The sequence below is a fragment of the Podarcis muralis genome, chromosome 5, assembly GCF_964188315.1.
Source record: "Podarcis muralis chromosome 5, rPodMur119.hap1.1, whole genome shotgun sequence".
Classification (NCBI taxonomy): Eukaryota; Metazoa; Chordata; class Lepidosauria; order Squamata; family Lacertidae; genus Podarcis; species Podarcis muralis.
This window is the reverse complement of record NC_135659.1, coordinates 6,008,931-6,027,626: the sequence shown is the minus strand read 5'-3', so window position 1 is coordinate 6,027,626 and position 18,696 is coordinate 6,008,931. Positions and strand designations below refer to the sequence as shown.

Genomic DNA, 18,696 nt, shown 5'->3' with positions numbered 1-18,696 from the left:
CATCAACCCTCCTCCTCCATTATCCACACATCCTTGCAACGTTTATATTGTACAAAATAAAACATTTTCCTGAAAATGAGCAAATAACACCACTGATATTATTTATTCCATAAGTCCGCAACTTACACACATTTAACTAGTGTGTATTCAGCTTTACGTGCTTGGCAAAAAAAAAGAACAATTCAAAAGGAGGCTGTTGTCTGGGGGAAAAGGCTTTGGCCATCCCACCTTTCTTTGCACCCAATGTGTTTTGACTATACACAATTTTGGCTTTAGGTGCAATCCCTAGAGCATAAGCCCCACATAACGAAAAGGCTTACTATATTAATGTATTTCAACAATAAAATTTGTATTTTCTGATTGCTGATATCAAGGTATTCAGTGCAAAAGTCCTCTCCCCCTTCCTGGTAGATGCCATTGCATCACTGGATAAGCGTCGTCTTGGACGGAAGGGAGGTTGTAGCCTCTACCCGGCCCGTCTGAAATGGGGTATCCCATTAAAGGGATCCAGGGAAGATGCTTCTGTCTGGGTGCCCAGGCAGGGGCAAGGGGATACAGCACTCCCCAGGTGCAATCCAGTGGGGGAGTTACTCCTTGATGTAGGTCAGGGGCGCCCTCATTTCCAGTTGACCCCCAAATGTAAGTTCTTCTGGCAGGCGGGCCGGAAGGGGTGGGGTCTACCCAATGCCTGTGCCAAACCTCTTCCATTTGTTGTAGCCTGGTTTCACCCAAATGATAGTTATCATGCCTCCTGTTCTTTGTATTGGGGAGGACTGAAGGGTAGGACTGAATCCATGGTCTCTGAAAATGGGTCTGAACATGACTGCCGTGGATTAAGTGTTGGACTTGGACAGGGAAAACCTAATTTCAGAATACTCTTCTCAGCCATGAAGCTCAGAGGATAACATTGGGCAAGGTACCATTTTTAAGGCTATCTCACAGGTTTGGAGGAAGGACAGGATACCAATGTGATGATCAAAATATGCATCCTCTATTCTGATACTTTATGCCGAGCATCTGAAATTGTATGAAAAACAGCTATTAGTGCATAGGCAGTTCACATCCTCAGGAAAGATCAGCCGTGAGCGGGAGCAATGCTTGTGCTTAGTTTTGTTTTTCTGAGCAAAGCATATGACTTTGGATGGTAAATTGCCCCCCTGACTGGTGTAGAAGGAATGTAATTAAACTGCATTTAAGTGCTCTCTGAGGTCTTCCCTTTCTCAATGTGGCATTTCACATTTTGCAGTCTTGTAACCACTTTACACCAGAGGCCTTTTTAATGCAAGAAAGATCCGGAGCTCATAAAACTGGTTTCTGATCCGTGCAAGAGCCAGGAGCTTGAGAAGGCTGTGTGGCAGAGATTTTGCCAAAGGGCTCTTTTCTCTGGGGAGCTGAGAGACAAAAAGGGGGCAGAGACAGGCGTTAGGAGCCGCAAACTGGGCTGCAGACAGATTACACACAGCAGCCCTGCAGGTCTGCAGAGACAGATAATGGGAGGTAACTCTACGGAGTTCATGAAGCCCATTTAAACTCCTCACCGGAAAGTAATGAATTATTTCTAATTTGTAGACACCTGTGTATAATGGAAATCATCTATTGGGAGAGGATACAGAAGAAAGTACCTGCCAGGTTAACAAAGCAGATGGCACTGAAAGAGGCCTATCCATGCTGCACTTTTAAAACAACAGCTAGGAGCAACATCCACCAGGAGTATATTCTGTGTATTGTTCTGATTCAACAAGAAGACCATTCTAATCTTCTTGTGACCTTATATCCCCATTATGTCTTCCCACCCCACCTTCTCCTGCCTCCTAAGATTGGTGGGTCTCTTGAGATGCAAACCCTGAGAATCAGCAGCTGGGGCCTGGGAGCTTGCTGCTGAGCCCATAAGACTGGCACCTAAATTGGCACCTAGGAAGCACCACATAGTGCTAGACTAGTGAGGCATAGGGCTAGCTGCACCTTTTGCCAGTGTAGGATTTAGGGCAATGCTGGAGGTTCCCAAAATTGAGAAGAGGAAGAGAGGAGAGGAGGAAGAGACTTCCTTCCCTTGCCTTCCCCAATAGCTTGCAGCTACCACCAGCGGGTGGCGCTGTGGTCTAAAGCACTGAGCCTCTTGGGCTTGCTGATCAGAAGGTCTGTGGTTCGAATCCCCGCGACGGTGTGAGCTCCTGTCGTTCGGTCCCAGCTCCTGCCAACCTAGCAGTTCGAAAGCACGTCAAAGTGCAAGTAGATAAATAGGTACCGCTCCAGCGGGAAGGTAAACAGTGTTTCCATGCACTGCTCTGGTTTCGCCAGAAGCGGCTTAATCATGCTGGCCACATGACCTGGAAAAACTGTCTGTGGACAAACATTGGCTCCCTCGGCCAGTAAAGCGAGATGAGCGCCGCAACCCCAGAGTCGTTCACGATTGGACTTAACTGTCAGGGATCCTTTACCCTTTTTATTTTTTACTATGAGCACCAGACCACCAGGACAGGACGGTATGCGGGATTGGAAAAGAACGGGAGGGACTTGGGAAACTGGCAGTGGGCCAGGTGTTTGTTTGCTTCTTTCTTGCATAACCAAGGGGCACAAATACAAATGGGCTTCAAAATAACCTGAACTAATTCCTTAAATTAGCTTGGCTAATTTCAGAGGCAACCCAGCCAGGGGGGATTTACCCATGACTACCTCAAAATGCTCAAACGTGCCCATGTTGTGGCTTGGTCGTGGCCCACACCAGAATACATTATTTTGTCCACACAAAAGGAATTTGGCTTTCAGTTCGCAAAATATTTATGCACAGATGTGATCCAAATAAAAACCAAAATGGCAAATAAATTAATTCAGTGTGAAAAAAATGGAATTAGCAAACAACACCTGAATTACATTAACAATCTAAGCAACCCAAATGCTATCAAGGTGTCTTTGTTACATTACAGAATCCATTAACTGAAGAAAGCAGACAAATATCAATATCTGAAAATGCACCAAATCACCCACCAAAGATTCCAGATAAGCATGCTGCAAAAAACATGAGAAGTTGTGATAGCTTGGGGTATTGAATTAATCATTTAATAAAATCTATAAACAGTACACAGCAACTAAATAGATGCCATAGACCTACATCGGTTCAGAAAATAAGCATCAGAGAACAATTGTACAATGGCATGCATCGTTGTTGACACCAGGCACTTTATATTCTGTCACCTTTCAAGTATCTCTGATTTCAAAAGACACTTGAACTGAGGCATAAATGAGACTCCCACCAGAAGGGAAAAATTGCTTCCGCTCCGAAGGAAGGGAGTCAACTGAAAGCCACCTCAGGCTTCTTGCAGAGCTCTGCATTTTGCCTGCAATCCTTATACACACTTACTTAGGAGTAGAGGGTCTTTGATTTTGGTTCTCTTGGTTTCTCATTCTTTCAATTTTAAATTCAGTTCTCCACCTTTCAGCAGCAATTTAGTGCAAATTTTTCACAATCCAGTTTTTAAAATGCAGTTTTGACTAATGGGCATATTTTTGAAAGCAAGCTCTAATATAATGGAATTTATACTTCCATTAATATGTCCATTTTTATGCACACCTTCCACAAATTTATCCATTCCTGTAGACATTGTTGGACTGGAGAACTGCACCGAAAATATGGATAACTGCAACTTTTGAAGTTCTCAAATTATTTCAGAAAGTGTTGATTTGGTAGATTTGGATTCAAATATGAACTGAATCAAATCTCTCCCCATCCCTGCTTAGGAGTAAGCCTCATTGACTCTGGTGGGACTTACCGCTGAGTAAACACTCACCTGTTAGACTCTTCAGGATGTATTGCACCTTGGATAGTCAATTCCAATCTCAGGATTTGGGGGGTGGGGGTTGAAGGGGGTGGATGTCGTGACCATAAAGGTATTAAGTTTATAGCATCATGTCAGGTATTAGCTAAGAAGTGCTTGGATTGCCTAAGTGTCTGGGGTTAGTTCCACATCCCAGTTCCACCCGCTACACTCGTGACAGCACTGTCTTCTCTGCTCTTTGGTGGGAACTACAGAGTCCGTTCAGCTGCAATAGCTAATATCTTTGGTCAGTTAGTGAAACGACTCAGGAGAGTATGTAAGCACCTTCAGCTTCCTGTGTTATAAGGCTTTTTGCTTCTCCACGTGGTGTTTTTCTCTTTGGGAGTTGACCTCCTTTTTTTTTAACTTCAGAGCCCTCCATTCAATTTCAGCACCTTTCCAAAATGGTAGACTTGCAATCCAGTGACTTCCTATATCTTACACAGTTGAGCAGGAGCAGCTGATCCCCCCCCCCACCGCAACTCTGGTGTGATTAAAAGCTGTAAGCATTAGCACAGCTGCTACAGTCTTTCACCTCCCCAGTTCACAATCAGCTCAAGCCTACGCTAAGTTTGGGCTGAAATCTGCAGTGGCCTTGAAAAGTCCCTCTGCTTACTTGGCTAGAGCTGAGCTAGAAATGCACTAATGCTCCAGTGATTTCTATCTGTCAGATTCAAATTAGGATAGCAGAGACAAGTCCTAGGAAACAGAGGCTGTCCCTGGTGATTGGAATAAATGGCCTTCGCTCTACCAGCCAACAATAGCATTGTGGTGGTGGACTGGGCCAGTGGGCCATCCCCTCTCTTGAGTTGGGCTGTTTTTCTTTCTCCCTGCTTTGAGATCCCCGTGGCTGAGAAATGCAGCTAATAACATTTGCCTCCCTTACAAGAGCATTGTCTGGTTTCTCATCCTTTAGTGTTTGCCAATTCCTCTGAGACCCAGGCGTGAAGCAATTATCTGAATAGATGTGTAACAGGTCCCTTTCTATTTCTGTGCTTGTGCAGGAGTGTGATATCAAATACAACCTGCTTCTGCAAGAGCTGGTATGTATGTAGGAAACTCTGCTATGTATGTAGGAAACTTGCAGGTAAAAAATGTAGCGTATAATAGAAGATGGTTCTGTAATAGAAGATGGTAGGTTTATGCCAACCTACCTGATGGATGGATTTCTACTCCGCTTTCCGTTCAAAAGAATCCAAAAGTGGCTTACAAACAATAAACAACAATAACACAATAGAACATCACAAGCACAGCATAAATAATATAATTAACAAACAGTTACAATCTATAAAACACTACTATATTAACAAACCAACAACTAAAAAGTAAGCTATACATTGCAATTACAGTGTAAATCATATCATATGGTTTGGTTGGCATCCACCTGTCTCAGGAGACAATGGAAGAGTGTGCCTTCACGGGTGAAGTCAAAACGTTGGAGAGTTACAGCACCTGCTGTGGCTGCAGAGACTGAAGCGGGAGAGACATGTTTTGTTGCAGCTGGGGCAGATGAAGGTGTCCAGTTGTGTTGGTGTACCATTGCATTTCCTCTTTTTGCGCTCCTCCCAGGGGTCATTCTTCCTTGGTCACTGCTGTGGAGGCACGACCAAATTGTCTCCAGGCATAACAAATCAAGAAGGCATCTATGATCTGTAAAACAATATCAGCAGAATAGCAACTAAAAAAACTATGCTAAACACTATTATGGTCATACATACACACTCCCCCCGCCCCCCATCCAATGACTCATAACCTTTCACTCTATTCAGTTTATTAAAATACACATACACATCCATTATACAAGAGAACCCTGATCTAATAGGAATCCCTACAACAGAGCTATACGTTATAAGTTATTAAGCTAAACTGTCCTTCTGACAAGTGATGTACAAGGCAGTCGCCAACAACAGCAGAAGTATAGCAAAATGCAACCATCTCCTTGTCCTTGGGATTTTTCAGCTGCTGCCCATGAGGCTTCTGCTGGTGTAGCCAATGGAGATTCATGTTGGGTGGCAGACGTGGGACCTGGAACGTGATGGACTGGGTGAACTTTGCTGGCAGAACAAGCAGGGTGACTCCAGGACTCTGAAGGCAAATAGGGGATTCCTTTGCCAGTACAGTGAGGCTCAAGTGCTTCCCTTCAGGATAAGGCTGACCAGCAGAGGAGAAGACTCTTGCTCTCCTCTCGCTGGTGGCTGGTAGCTGGTTTCCCTCCTGCTTGTGGCTTATGGTTGTATATGCAAAAACCTCAGCAGCCTTTTTTAAAAATAAAGAGGGAGTGTTTTTCATACTGAAGTTCTGTAAAGGCTCAGTTGCCCACTGTCTAAAAATGAGATGATGGGGCTATCAGGCTTCAGGCACTGATCTGAGGTTTCAGTTTTGGACTCTTATCTTCTCCAAGTCATCAAGGAAGCAGAAAATATTCAGGTGGAGGAGCCAGATGCAAGGGTGCAAGCTATTTTCTGTTTGGCTTAAGAACTTTCAGGTCCATACCTAAGCCAACCAGACTCCACCCTGAGGTTCTTTGGCCTCCCTGGATGCTTCCAGCAGTGACTCAAGGTGTGTAGGGTTGTAGCATCTCTGCACTTATCAGGATGGGGCTATGTGGCAGTGGCAAGATCAGGGGAGCCTCCTGCCACCATTCCAAAGAAATATGAAATGCACATATAGTAGTAGCAGCAGTAGTAGCAATTGTTGTTGTTTATACCCCACACATCTGGCTGGGTTTCCCCAGCCACTCTGGGTGGCTTCCAACAAATTAAAACACATTTGACCTGACTGGTTTGTACAATAGTACCTGAATAGTACCGTCTGACCTGTTTTGTAAAATGATGTGTGCAAATGGATTGAGCATTTGCTACTGATGCTGCATTTTGTCCATGAGATCCAACTTCTTGCCCACCACATACTGTGAAACCTGACTCACAGGGTGCTGCTCCCTTCTGCCTCTTCCACACACGAGTAGACCCAGGCTCTGCCCTATCAAGGCCACCCCCCCTAACCTGTCAGGCATCATCCCTGCACTCCCAGTCTTTGCCCCCATCACAGGTGCCAGGCCTTAGGAAGCCTTCAGAAACTCTAGTGCAGTCTTTGCCAGCCTGATGCAGCTTTCCAGGCACTAACAACACTGCTACTTAGTCTGATAGGAGAGGTGGTCCAAAACATGTATATCAGATTGGCAAAGACCACGCTAGTGGGTTGGGTGTAGCAGATAGAATCAAGTTCCTTGCAAAAGGGCAGGGGGAAATGCAGCCTATCACAGCCTCCAACTTTGCTCAGCCTGGTGAGCATGCCTAACTTGAAAACTTTTATAAGGGTCAACAGTACCACATGACCTGCTCAGGCCTATCATTGTTCAATATACTTCCTTGCTAGTCTGGCTGATTTGTCTGTACTTCCCTGGTGGTGAAATACAAGGTAAATCTCTGCATCTTAGATCCCAGGGTCAGGTTCAGAAGAGAACATCTAACCCACATTTGTGGTGACCCTGGTTTAATAGCCAAAAATAGCACATTTCTTGCAACCTGATAGCTCTGCAGTTCCCAAATTTGACAGTGGGGTATCCTAAATTCATATCTTAACACCCCATATACCTCACTGACAATGGACAAGTGTCAGGGAGTAAATTCAGACATGAAATGTGCCATTTGTACTTCCAATGTGTGGAAGAAAAGGTTGGCAGTTTTGAACATTCTTTCAGCTTCGTAGACTTTTTTTTTAAGTCTAAAAAAAAAAAAGCAACCTCTTCTCCCAAAATATAAAGTTTGTTCCCCCCTTTGAATGAGAAGATTTAATCTCTTCCTTTTCTCTTTGCTCTCTCTCTAGGCGGCTGTGGAGTGTTGACTTGATAAAGAGGCTGCTTGCTTTGGGGAACTGAATCAAGGAACGAGTCACAGAGGTGAACATCAAACAGCCTGTTTCAGCAGGTACTGGGCCTTCTTGATTCTCCCCACCCCTTTCCTCCCATCATTCAGTGTGTAGCGACTTGTCTCTTTAGTTCTGGGAGAAGCTCAAAGCCCACATAGAAGGGAATTCCATTCTCCACACAATCCCTGCCGCCTTTCATTAAACCTCCCAGAGCATTCCATCTTCGTAATGACGGGGCTCTTGTCCCCGTTAGGTTCTTGGCTCCCAGTCTGTTGTGGAGCCCACCTGCCTGTGGGCTCCATCTCCTTTCCTCGGTGTTGCAGTTAGCTAAAGCGTGTGCAGCTTGAGACCCACCAAATTCAGCTCGCCAACCAAACGTAGGGCAAGCATCTCTAAAGGCTGCAATGTGTGACGCGTGGGTTGCATTTAGCTCAAAGGGTCGCAAGTTGTGCAGGGCTAGTTTTTATATACCCAGTGTGCTTCCCTTTTCCCACCAAACCAGTATAAAGAAGAACTGGTCATGCAGAGAATGGGAAGGACTGGAGTTAAAGGTGAGCAGGCATTAGATCCCAGCTTCAGACCCTGCCACTTTCAGATGCCAGGGGTCCGAATACCAAGCCGCAGCGTCTACTTCGCTGCTCATCTCCTCACCCAAGGGCATGGGCAGGCAGGGGAGCAAGCAAGCAGTGGCAGTCCAGGGGGGTAGTGGGACCCCCCCTCCCAGGGCTCTGGGGCCCCAGCTGCTGCCCACAAGTGCCACCCCCTAATGCCAGTGTTGGATTTCACAAGGCATAAGCGCAGAATAGAAGGCCTAGCATGGCTGACATGAGGAAGCTACAGCGCTAACAATGTTGTTTTTAATAAGGTACCTAAGGACGTGGGTTATTACGTGACTGGCAATAAAAGCATATTACTGTGCTCACTCATGCCGGGGAATGCATGCTCTACTCCTGCATTATGTGATCTCTGATGGGCTGGCACAAATCATTTTTTGAATTATTTACTAACCTAACTGAACATTTCCAGGGCTTCAAAAGCCTATCATAAAACACAGCCATGTCCCTACAGTACTCACCATAACTCTTTGCCTGGTGGAAGGAGACACAAACTTGGGCTTCCTTTTAATTTCAGAGGTTTCCAGATGTTCTATATTTCTTTCTCTCCTTTGTGAGGTGCCTGCTGTGGGTATGATAAACAGCTGAGCCTGTGCAAAACTCTTCTAAGAATGAGTTATTTTGTTGGTATGCTTTCCTCTTTTAAACATTCCCTCCTCCCCTTGCTTTATGGTCTCCAGAGAAACTTTGGTTTAATTTATCACGTAAAGAGGTTTCCAAGGAGTAGAGACATTTGCGCAGGTATGTTAGAGAACCGACCGTGTTCATAGGGCAAAAGGTGTATTTGTCCCAGGCTGTAGCTTTGCGTGTGTGAGACATGTGCATGGTTCCACCGGGCATCCACAATTTCAGTCCTGCTTGCATTCTAAGCCAGATAGAAATTTGATTTGGGGGCATCAACAACAAGTAAAGTAAGGTGGCAAAGTGCTGAAGAGCTGAGGGGTGGCTATGCTTTCTCTGTGGGCAGTTAGTGGTGCTGAGCTGGTTTGAGGGCCATGTCTAAGAATACGAGCCGTGTGGACCCACTTCGAATCTCATCTCAACCATAGACTCAGCAGATAGGCACTATCCTCTCAACTTCCATTCCCCCTTTCCGTTGCAATACGTAGCTAATTTTATTCTGCTTTCCAGGGCTGACCGAGATAAGAAGTATTTTGAAACTTCAAATATGTGATATAAACGGTAATTGTGTTGTTATTCAAACACCCCAAGCCACCAATGTTCATGTGTAATTCTCTTAACTCTGGGAGGGGGGGAAATGTCATTTATGTAGATCAAAGTATAGCCTATGTTGATTTTCCTCAGTTAGGCTAGTTACCTTTAGGAGTGCATCAGAGTTCCACCCTCACCAGAATCTGGGGCAGAACCACACAACTTTTGACATAGGTGAAAACATTCTCCATGTGGAAGCCCTGCTTTACTACAGGACCTAGGTCCACCCTGGAAATATACAGAGACTTCCAGTAAAGAAAGGGAGATGTTGTGTCTGAGATACATTGGGGCATTTGAGGTGGGCATCTAGTGCGGCTTCCCCAACCCACCACCAGCTTGCATGAGACTCTCAGTTTCACATCCTGAACTGCTCCAATCCAAAAAAGGGGAGGGTGTTTGTTTTTAACTATCCTTGCTGGATCAAGGCCATCCTAGAGAGCCAGTGTGGTGTAGTGGTTAAGAGCGGTAGATTCGTAATCTGGGGAACCGGGTTCGCTTCCCCGCTCCTGCACATGCAGCTGCTGGGTGACCTTGGGCCAGTCACACTTCTCTGAAGTCTCTCAGCCCCACTCACCTCGCAGGGTGTTTGTTGTGGGGGAGGAAGGGAAAGGAGAATGTTAGCCACTTTGAGACTCCTTCTGGTAGTGATAAAGTGGGATATCAAATCCAAACAACTACTCTTCTTCTTCTTCTTCTTCTTCTTCTTCTTCTTCTTCTTCTTCTTCTTCTTCTTCTTCTTCCTTGGAAAATCCACACCCTAAGATATGGTGACTATGATGCAGTAAGGAATCAGTAAACACTACCACCCTCTATCTGTGGAGTAAATTGCAGGAGCCATCCATGGTTAAAACGCCACGTAGCAGAGGCAGTTGGTTCTGCCCAGCCTTAATTACTCTGAAGGTCTGTGAAATCTGGGGCTTATTGGTAGGAGATTAAGGCTGCGCCTGTTATTGCTTCTGTTTCTCTGCCTTTCCTTTCTCTGCTGGCTATGTGTTCCAGTGTGATGTAGTGGTTAGGAGCAGAAGCTTTGTAATCTGGTGAACCGGGTTTGCTTCCCCGCTCCTCCGCATGCAGCTGCTGGGTGACCTTGGGCCAGTCACACTTCTTTGAAGTCTCTCAGCCCTATTTACCTCACAGAGTGTTTGGTGTGGGGGAGGAAGGGAAAGGAGAATGTGAGCCACTTTGAGACTCCTTTGGGTAGAGATAAAGCGGGATATCAAATCCAAACTCTTCTTCTTCTTCTATTGGCACTTTCCACCCCTTTCTTGTTATCGCTATGCTCCTGGGAGTTCTTGCTGCCTGGTACTGCCTGCTTCAAACTGTGCAGAGTGGACTAATGTCTGGAGACAGTCATGAGAGCAAAAAACCCTGAGACTGAATCCTGAAAAAAGAGAGGTGCTGTTGGTAGGGAGTTCATGTGAATGGGAATTACAAAGCTGACCTGTTCTGCATGGGGAACCTATGAACTGCGGACTATGACTTGGGAGACAACGGTTCCTGCTTGGCAGGGGGTTGGACTCGATGGCCCTTGTGGTCTCTTCCAACTCTATGATTCTATGATTCTATGGTTCAAATCCCCAGGCACTGGTGACCTTGGGCCAATCACGGCCTCTCAACCTAACCTGCCCCACAGGGTTGCTGTTGCAAGATAACTTGAGGAGGGGAAAACCACATATCCCACCTTGAGCTCCAGAGGGGAGGCTGGAAAGTGATATATAAAAGGGAATTAATTAAGTAATCGGGGGTACTTAAATAATTTATATTGATCCAGTGCTGTTGCTAGAATCTTAAGTGGCTTCAGTGGCAGGGAATTCCTATGTCCAGCTCTGGTTGCTTTGTCAGCTATGGCTGTCCCTGGATTTGGATAGCCTTACTTCAGCCATCTATGTTCTGGTAAGTCTTACAGCTGGACTGCAATGAACTGTGTGGAGCTACTCTTCAAGGTGGTTAGTACAGAATGCAGCTACAAGGCTGCAGACCAGTGCAACAGATTGGAAATATTTTCATCTTGTAAGCTGCCCTGAGATCTTGTGATAAATCCAAGGAATAGAATAAATGAAGTACATTTCACTGATACTGAAAACATAGGATACTGGCTGCAGTGAGGTGCTGAGCTCCATTCGAGGTGTTGGTCCTGGTGTATAAAGCTCTGAAAGGCCTGAGGCCAAAATGCTTAATGTAGGTCCCTTCTATAGAGCTACAGATAATGCCCTGATGATCTCTGGGCATATAGCGGTACCTCGGGTTAAGTACTTAATTCGTTCCAGAGGTCTGTACTTAACCTGAAACTGTTCTTAACCTGAAGCACCACTTTAGCTAATGGGGCCTCCCACTGCTGCCATGCCGCCGGAGCACAATTTCTGTTCTCATCCTGAAGCAAAGTTCTTAACCCGAGGTACTATTTCTGGGTTAGCGGAGTCTGTAACCCGAAGCGTCTGTAACCTGAAATGTCTGTAACCCGAGGTACCACTGTAATTCGAAGGTGCAAAGCTTGGGCTTTGCGATGCTGAAGGTAATTCTGCATCTTTTAATTTATTTTTTGTTTGCTCCATCACAAAAGAAATTGGTTGAAAAGTTTTTGGCAGATAAGTTTAAATGTGTGGTTTTATTGTTGTTGTTGTTGTAATTGGTTATTTGACCATGTTGAAAACCACCCTGGGCTCCTGTGGGAGGAAGTGTGGTCAAGCCATGCCACCAATCAATCAAAATAAAGTTCCTCGTTTGTTTGAGATTGACAAATACTCATCCCAGCCTCAGGGCATCCTGCTTATGCAGGTGGTGCAGACCATGTGCGAGAGGGAATCTGGCAGTTTTTTTGCACAAAGGGACCCAACTGAGCTCAGCACACAAGGTACATGTGGTAAAAAGAAGTGATTTCCCCCTCTTACATGTGACAGGAGACATGGTACATATGCACAGCATGGCCACATGCTTGTGTAAAGCAGCACCGGATGGTCATCTATAATGAATGGCACTTCCAAACACATTCACTGCAGACTATATGCATGATTATCCTCACTTTCTAAATGGAAAAGCAATCAATTACAAGCGACAGGTTTTGAGCTGCTTGCCAAAATTTCAGGGGGAAATAATTATACTATAAAAAGGACTATTATTATTATTATTATTATTATTATTATTATTATTATTATCTCAGTTATATGCATGTCTTCTAGGACTGCACTATTTAATCACTTAATCTGTTGTACTATTTGACTAAAAACCTTTTGATCAATTGAAAAGGTGTCCCAATTCATAAAGGTAAATATTTCTAACACATGGTTGGTGGGGTGGGGTGAGGTGTGAGAAGCCAGGAAGACTCTTACTTGGTAGCATTCACTTTTTTGTGGCAACTTTGCTAATAGAACAAGGCAGGAGAAAAAACTGAGGCTTTAGGAGAATATTAAGGTAAAGGTAAAGGGACCCCTGACCATTAGGTCCAGTCGTGACCGACTCTGGGGTTGCGGTGCTCATCTCACTTTATTGGCCAAGGGAGCCGGCGTACAGCTTCCGGGTCATGTGGCCAACATGACTAAGCCGCTTCTGGTGAACCAGAGCAGTGCATGGAAACGCCGTTTACCTTCCCGCCGGAGCGGTACCTATTTATCTACTTGCACTTTGACATGCTTTTGAACTGCTAGGTTGGCAGGAGGAGAATATTGCATCCTGCCAAATAGCTGGCATATGTGGAAGGATTTCATGTTGCACTCTGAGAACAACAATAGCTGGCAAAAGGGTGCTGGGGCACCTCTCAAAAGAGTTTGCAGTTTTGAATTAGAGTTGCAGCCAAGTACATTTCCAATATTGGAAGAATAAATCCTGCTATTGGAATAAATTGCAGAAATGAAGGACACCAAACTGTTATTTCTGTCTGTGAACTCCTGGTGCTGAATGTTTAGGACAGGGCCTTACTAATTTGTTTAGTAGTTAATCAATGGTTTCTCCCTGGGCTTTTCATACTATACTGGTGACAGAGGCAGGAGATACCAGTAATCCGCCACAAAGTGTGGCAAAAGAATACTGCCAGTGGAGGAGGAGGATTTTGAATAAAGGGTGGAACATGGCCAAATCTCACTGACTCCATAGCATCATGGCATTAATGTACTCGGAACATGATTCCTGATTAGTAGGATCTCATTCCGTGATCTAAAGGAACAGTAGATGAGAAAGATAATAGCTTGTGGGGAGGTATTGTTGAGGTTATGGAGTAGATCTGAGAGGACCTTGGGCAATGCTGAGGAAGGTCTGAAGTGAATATGAAAAAATTCCTTCCAGTAGCACCTTAAAGACCAACTAAGTTAGTTCTTGGTATGAGCTTTCGTGTGCATGCACACTTCTTCAGATACACTCATATCTGTATCTCAGTGTATCTGAAGAAGTGTGCATGCACACGAAAGCTCATACCAAGAACTAACTTAGTTGGTCTTTAAGGTGCTACTGGAAGGAATTTTTTTTGTTTTGACTATGGCAGACCAACACGGCTACCTATCTGTAACTGAAGTGAATATGGTTATCGTAGCACTTGGTATTTGTCAGGCATGTTGAAGAATTAAATTGCTAATTACAGTGGTGCCTCGCAAGACGAAATTAATTCGTTTCGCGAGTTTTGTCGTCTTGCGATTTTTTTCGTCTTGCGAAGCACGGTGTCGGGAAAGTTTTGGAAAAGCTTCAAAAATCACCAAAGTCTTTAAAAACCTCAAAAAAGGCTACCACACCGTCTTCTATGAGTTGCTCCTCGAAGTCAAGTCGCAACTGTATTAACGGTGTTAAGAAAAAGGAAACAAACTTGCAAGACGTTTCCGTCTTGCGAAGCAAGCCCATAGGGAAAATCGTCTTGCGAAGCAGCTCAAAAAACAAAAAACCCTTTCGTCTAGCGAGTTTTTTGTCTTGCGAGGCATTCGTCTTGCGAGGTACCACTGTAATAGCACAATGAGTGTTGGAGGTGTTTTCCATTGCAACTGGAGAAAATTATAACATGGATACCAAATGGGGGGAAATAGCATTGTCGTGCAGGAGCAGCTGGCTGTAAGAGGGATAATGAGGGAACGGAATGGCAATACGGCTGAGAACCATTGATGATTAAACTAATGGCATTGAAACACAGAGGTGGCGGGAGCTTCATGTTCGGCTGGAAGAGAAGTTGGTAGAAATGGGACACAGATTATTATGAAAAAGCTGCTGTACAATTTGCAATGGAGATAACAGAGATGATAATGGAAATAATTGTGACCAGAACAGAGGTGAACATAATGTTGGATTATGGTAAAGATGATAACAACAAAGGTGAAGGTATTATCAATATGGAAGGAGCACCAAGAGGGGGGCATATGAAATAAATAGTGTGCCTGTCATATTCAATTCTGATTCCCATGCACCAAGTGCAACTTGCAAAACAGCAATGGACGAAAACAACTCCGACAATGAATGACAATAATTTTGAAATGGGAAAATAATTGCAAATATGAAACTATCCTACAGGTATGGATAAAATGAAGAAGATGCCTGAGTTGCAATGGGGTGACCAGAGAGATGAGCAGCATTATTATTATTATTATTATTATTATTATTATTATTATTATGAAGATATGGATTTGCAAGAAAGAGAGAGATAGGGAAATGGTAATGGATATAATTAGGGCTTTAACAGAGTAGTGATAAAGATAATGGGACTGTAATTGTGGTGAGGTGATGATTGCAAACGAGGAGGTGAGGATAACAACTGCACAGGAGATGATAAGGAAGATAATGGATTGTAAGGCAGTTGTTGTTAAAGGTAATGGAGCTGGGATGGAGAAAGGTAATGGAATTATAATGAGGTGATGACGGCCACGTTAGGAAAAACAGTTATTCTAATAAAAGGGTTGAGAGCCCCTTAATACAAAGAGGCACCAGAATTATAATACTTGCCATTGCAGCTGCTGGTAGAGACAACCACAGGGGCAACAATGAGTATGTTTGTTGTTCTTGCAATGGCGTCATTTCAAGAAAACAGGAGGTCGCAGTCTTGCCCTTGATTGCTTCAAGGGCAACAGGTGCTGGCAGATGTTATAACCCAGCATTTCCAAAACTTCTGAAAGCCAAAGGCACAGTTTTTCCTTCTGAATCAAAACTGGAGTCATGTTTCACTCCCAAAAGGTGTTGTTTTAAAGTGAACATAGAGAAAGAGGTACTCACAGTCGGATGAACACATCTCCTGTCTTTTTTGCAGAAGTTGCCTATTTGACCACACCTCCTGGTTGGCACAAGCAAGCCCAGAACAGTGACTTGTCACTAGTGCCAGCCTCCTGTGGAGGGGGCAGATTCTTCTGCCTATCTCTGCATCAAGAGTGACAGAATAATCTAATCACGCGGCAAAATAATCCCTCCCACCCCAGAAATGGCTAATTAGAAAGGCGACAAGGACAGAACAATAAATCATGCATAGATGCAATGGGCAGCCTCCTCAATTGGGGGAGGACAGAATTTAATTACTCATGGAAAGCTATTAGTTCTCCTGTGACATGCAGTTCGGCAATTGCTGTACTAAGGGGAAATATAATCCTCTGGTAGATTGCAAGCAAGTGTGTTTCAGGAGCAATCCATCCATGGAGGGACAATAAGACATCTGGAGCACCACAAGAGGAGAGAACCCAGAACTAACAGCGTCAGGAACATCAGATGCCTGGGAGCACCATGTGAGGAAGGAAAGAAGTTTTCCTTCCTTCCTACTTTATATGAGAAGACCTCATTTTACACAGCATCCCACCTCACACAGCAGCCAGCCACATACCATAGAGACCCTGATTCAGAGAGCACTGAATGAGGTAGCTATGTTGATGCAGGTCAGGAACTCTCTCGTTTCTGGTTGATCCCTAAATGTAAGTTTTTCTGGCGAGTGTGCCAGAAGGGGTGGGGTCTGCCTAATGCCTGTGCCAAATCTCATACATCTGGAGTCAATAAAGTTGTGGCCTGACCTCACCCAAAATGATAGTGTCTTGCCTTGTATTCTTGGCATTGGGAGGTCCAAAGCGTAGGATCTTTGGCAACGGGAGAGCAACAGGAAGAGGACCCTCAGTCCTTCACGTCATAATAAGAGGCCCAAGCTGCAAGGGATTTTAACTCTGGGGCCGGGTGAGAAATGGCACCTCAAAGCTCTCCAGGAGCTTTTCACCCAGAGCTTTTCACACATTCGCTTAGCCTCTTGCATTTTCAAGCAAAGCAGTTGTGAATAACTTTCATTGCATGAATCCTCAGACCATAGCAGATTTTCAAGAAGGCAGATCCACATGCATGGTTCACTATCCTCAGGTCAAGGTCCACGAGTTGGTTCGGTCTCAAATGATTATTGATGAATGGAGTTCTTGCTAGGTGAATCCAAACTTTTGGATTACAGTAACTGAATGTCTGACATAATATTTAATTTGCACAAAGCTATTCTCTTTGGGGCAAAGGCGGACCTGAGGTGGGGGAGGCTGGTCTTTGGTAGACTTGCCTGTCAACAATTGAATTGTTCCGAATATGGGCAGCCAACCTGCACAGGCACACTTAGAGGTGTGGCATGAGGAGAGAGTGTTGTGGGCCTGATTGTGGAAGAGAGTCAGACCACATGGTAGTCTGCACTTGAGGCCTGGTCATCACTTGCAGCAAGAAGACTTGGCAGAATGGTGAGGCCATGTTAGCGTGGATTCTGCAACTTTAGATCATGTGGTGTGTGGGTACCACTTTCCATGTGAAGGACTCATTGCAACTACACTACTAGTGCAGACAATTCTAGCCTAGCACATGGCCCACTATGCTGCTTTTCTACTTGTTGGGGGGGGGAGGGGAGGGGTTGATGTTGGAGATTATTGAAAACTGTGGTTGCAATTTGAGAAGGTGCAGCCCATTATGCAACCTCAGACCAGGCCTAAGCTCTGGCCAGTTCCCCAACTCAGTGGACCATAATACGTGCAGTAGGGATTGCAATTTTGTGGCACTATATTGGGCTTCTGATTTGACACACTGGCTAAAATGGAGGCCACCATTGTCTTAGAAATTCCATTAAAAGTCAGTTGCAAGGGTGTATAAGGAGGTTTCATACATAAATATATAAGTGCGCTGAGGCAATAGCCCTCCTTCATGCAGCAGCAGAAGGGTCTGTGGCCCAGACTGTGTGTTTTCATGCTAACAGATATTTAGTTGAGGATTTAAACTTACCAGGCATCTGTACAGTGGTGCCCCGCAAGACGAATGCCTCGCAAGACGGAAAACCCACTAGACGAAAGGGTTTTCCGTTTTTGAGTTGCTTCGCAAGACGATTTTCCCTCTGGGCTTGCTTCGCAAGACGAAACGTCTTGCTAGTCTTGCAATTTTTTTTTCACTCCCCCCCCCTTTTTCTAAGCCGCTAAGCCACTAATAGCCTTTTAGCAGCTAAGCCGCTAAGCCTTTAATAGCCGCTAAGCCGCTAAACCGCTAATAGCGCTAATCCGCTAAGCCGCTAATAGGGTTGCTTCGCTAGACGAAAAAACCGCTAGATGAAGAGAATCGCGGAACGGATTATTTTTGTCTTGCGAGGCACCACTGTACTTCTCTCTGAGTCATCTAGCAGCCAGTACATTAATGTGCAAAGGTTATGGTGCTGGACTCACATAGTTGGGAAGGTGGTGGGTGTTCTTTTAAACGCTCGGGCAGCTGTGAAATAAAGAAGGAAAGATAAGTGCTAACAAAATCATGAGAATACAGAAAAATTGGAAAGAGAAAAATACAATAGATTCTTGCTCTTCAATCCGAGATAAGCAAGAAATGCTTTTCTATAACTGAAAGACTCGTTTTGGTCATTTTGGTCAAAGATAAGACTTCTTGTGTTTATCTTTTTTTCTTTTAAAGCAGTTTTGCAACAAAGATGTAAACCGAAAATAACGTATAACACTTCTAGAAGACAAAGCAATTTTCACAACAATGGACAGTAACAAGTTTGCTACAGTGAAGGTGATGGAGGCCAGAGCAAATGCTATCAACACACTGCCCCCACCCCTCAAAAAGAACCATTATTGCACAGCAGGGAAAGCCTTTCCAGCTGCAGAAGTTATGGGAAGGCAGCTCTTGAGCAAACTGTCACAGATTTCAGACCCCTTGGAGAGTGCCTACCCATCTCTTAGCATCCTCAAGCATAATTGGTGGTCTCCAGACACTTTCCCACACATTGGCACCACCTGCTGAATGGGTCTAGACTC

General features: G+C 44.7%; 1 protein-coding gene across 3 annotated transcripts in view; it reads left to right on the top strand.

The window, feature by feature from the left end:
• Positions 1 to 18,696, top strand: part of TNR (tenascin R) — a 384,528-nt gene that overhangs the window by 209,252 nt on the left and 156,580 nt on the right. For 2 of the 3 annotated variants that reach the window (XM_077928217.1, XM_077928218.1), the window contains exon 2: positions 7,638 to 7,738. The exons of the other annotated variant lie outside the window; for it this stretch is intronic. The gene's annotated coding sequence lies outside the window, so the exon portion shown is untranslated. The remainder of the gene's footprint in view (positions 1 to 7,637; positions 7,739 to 18,696) is intronic. 3 annotated transcript variants of the gene reach the window in all.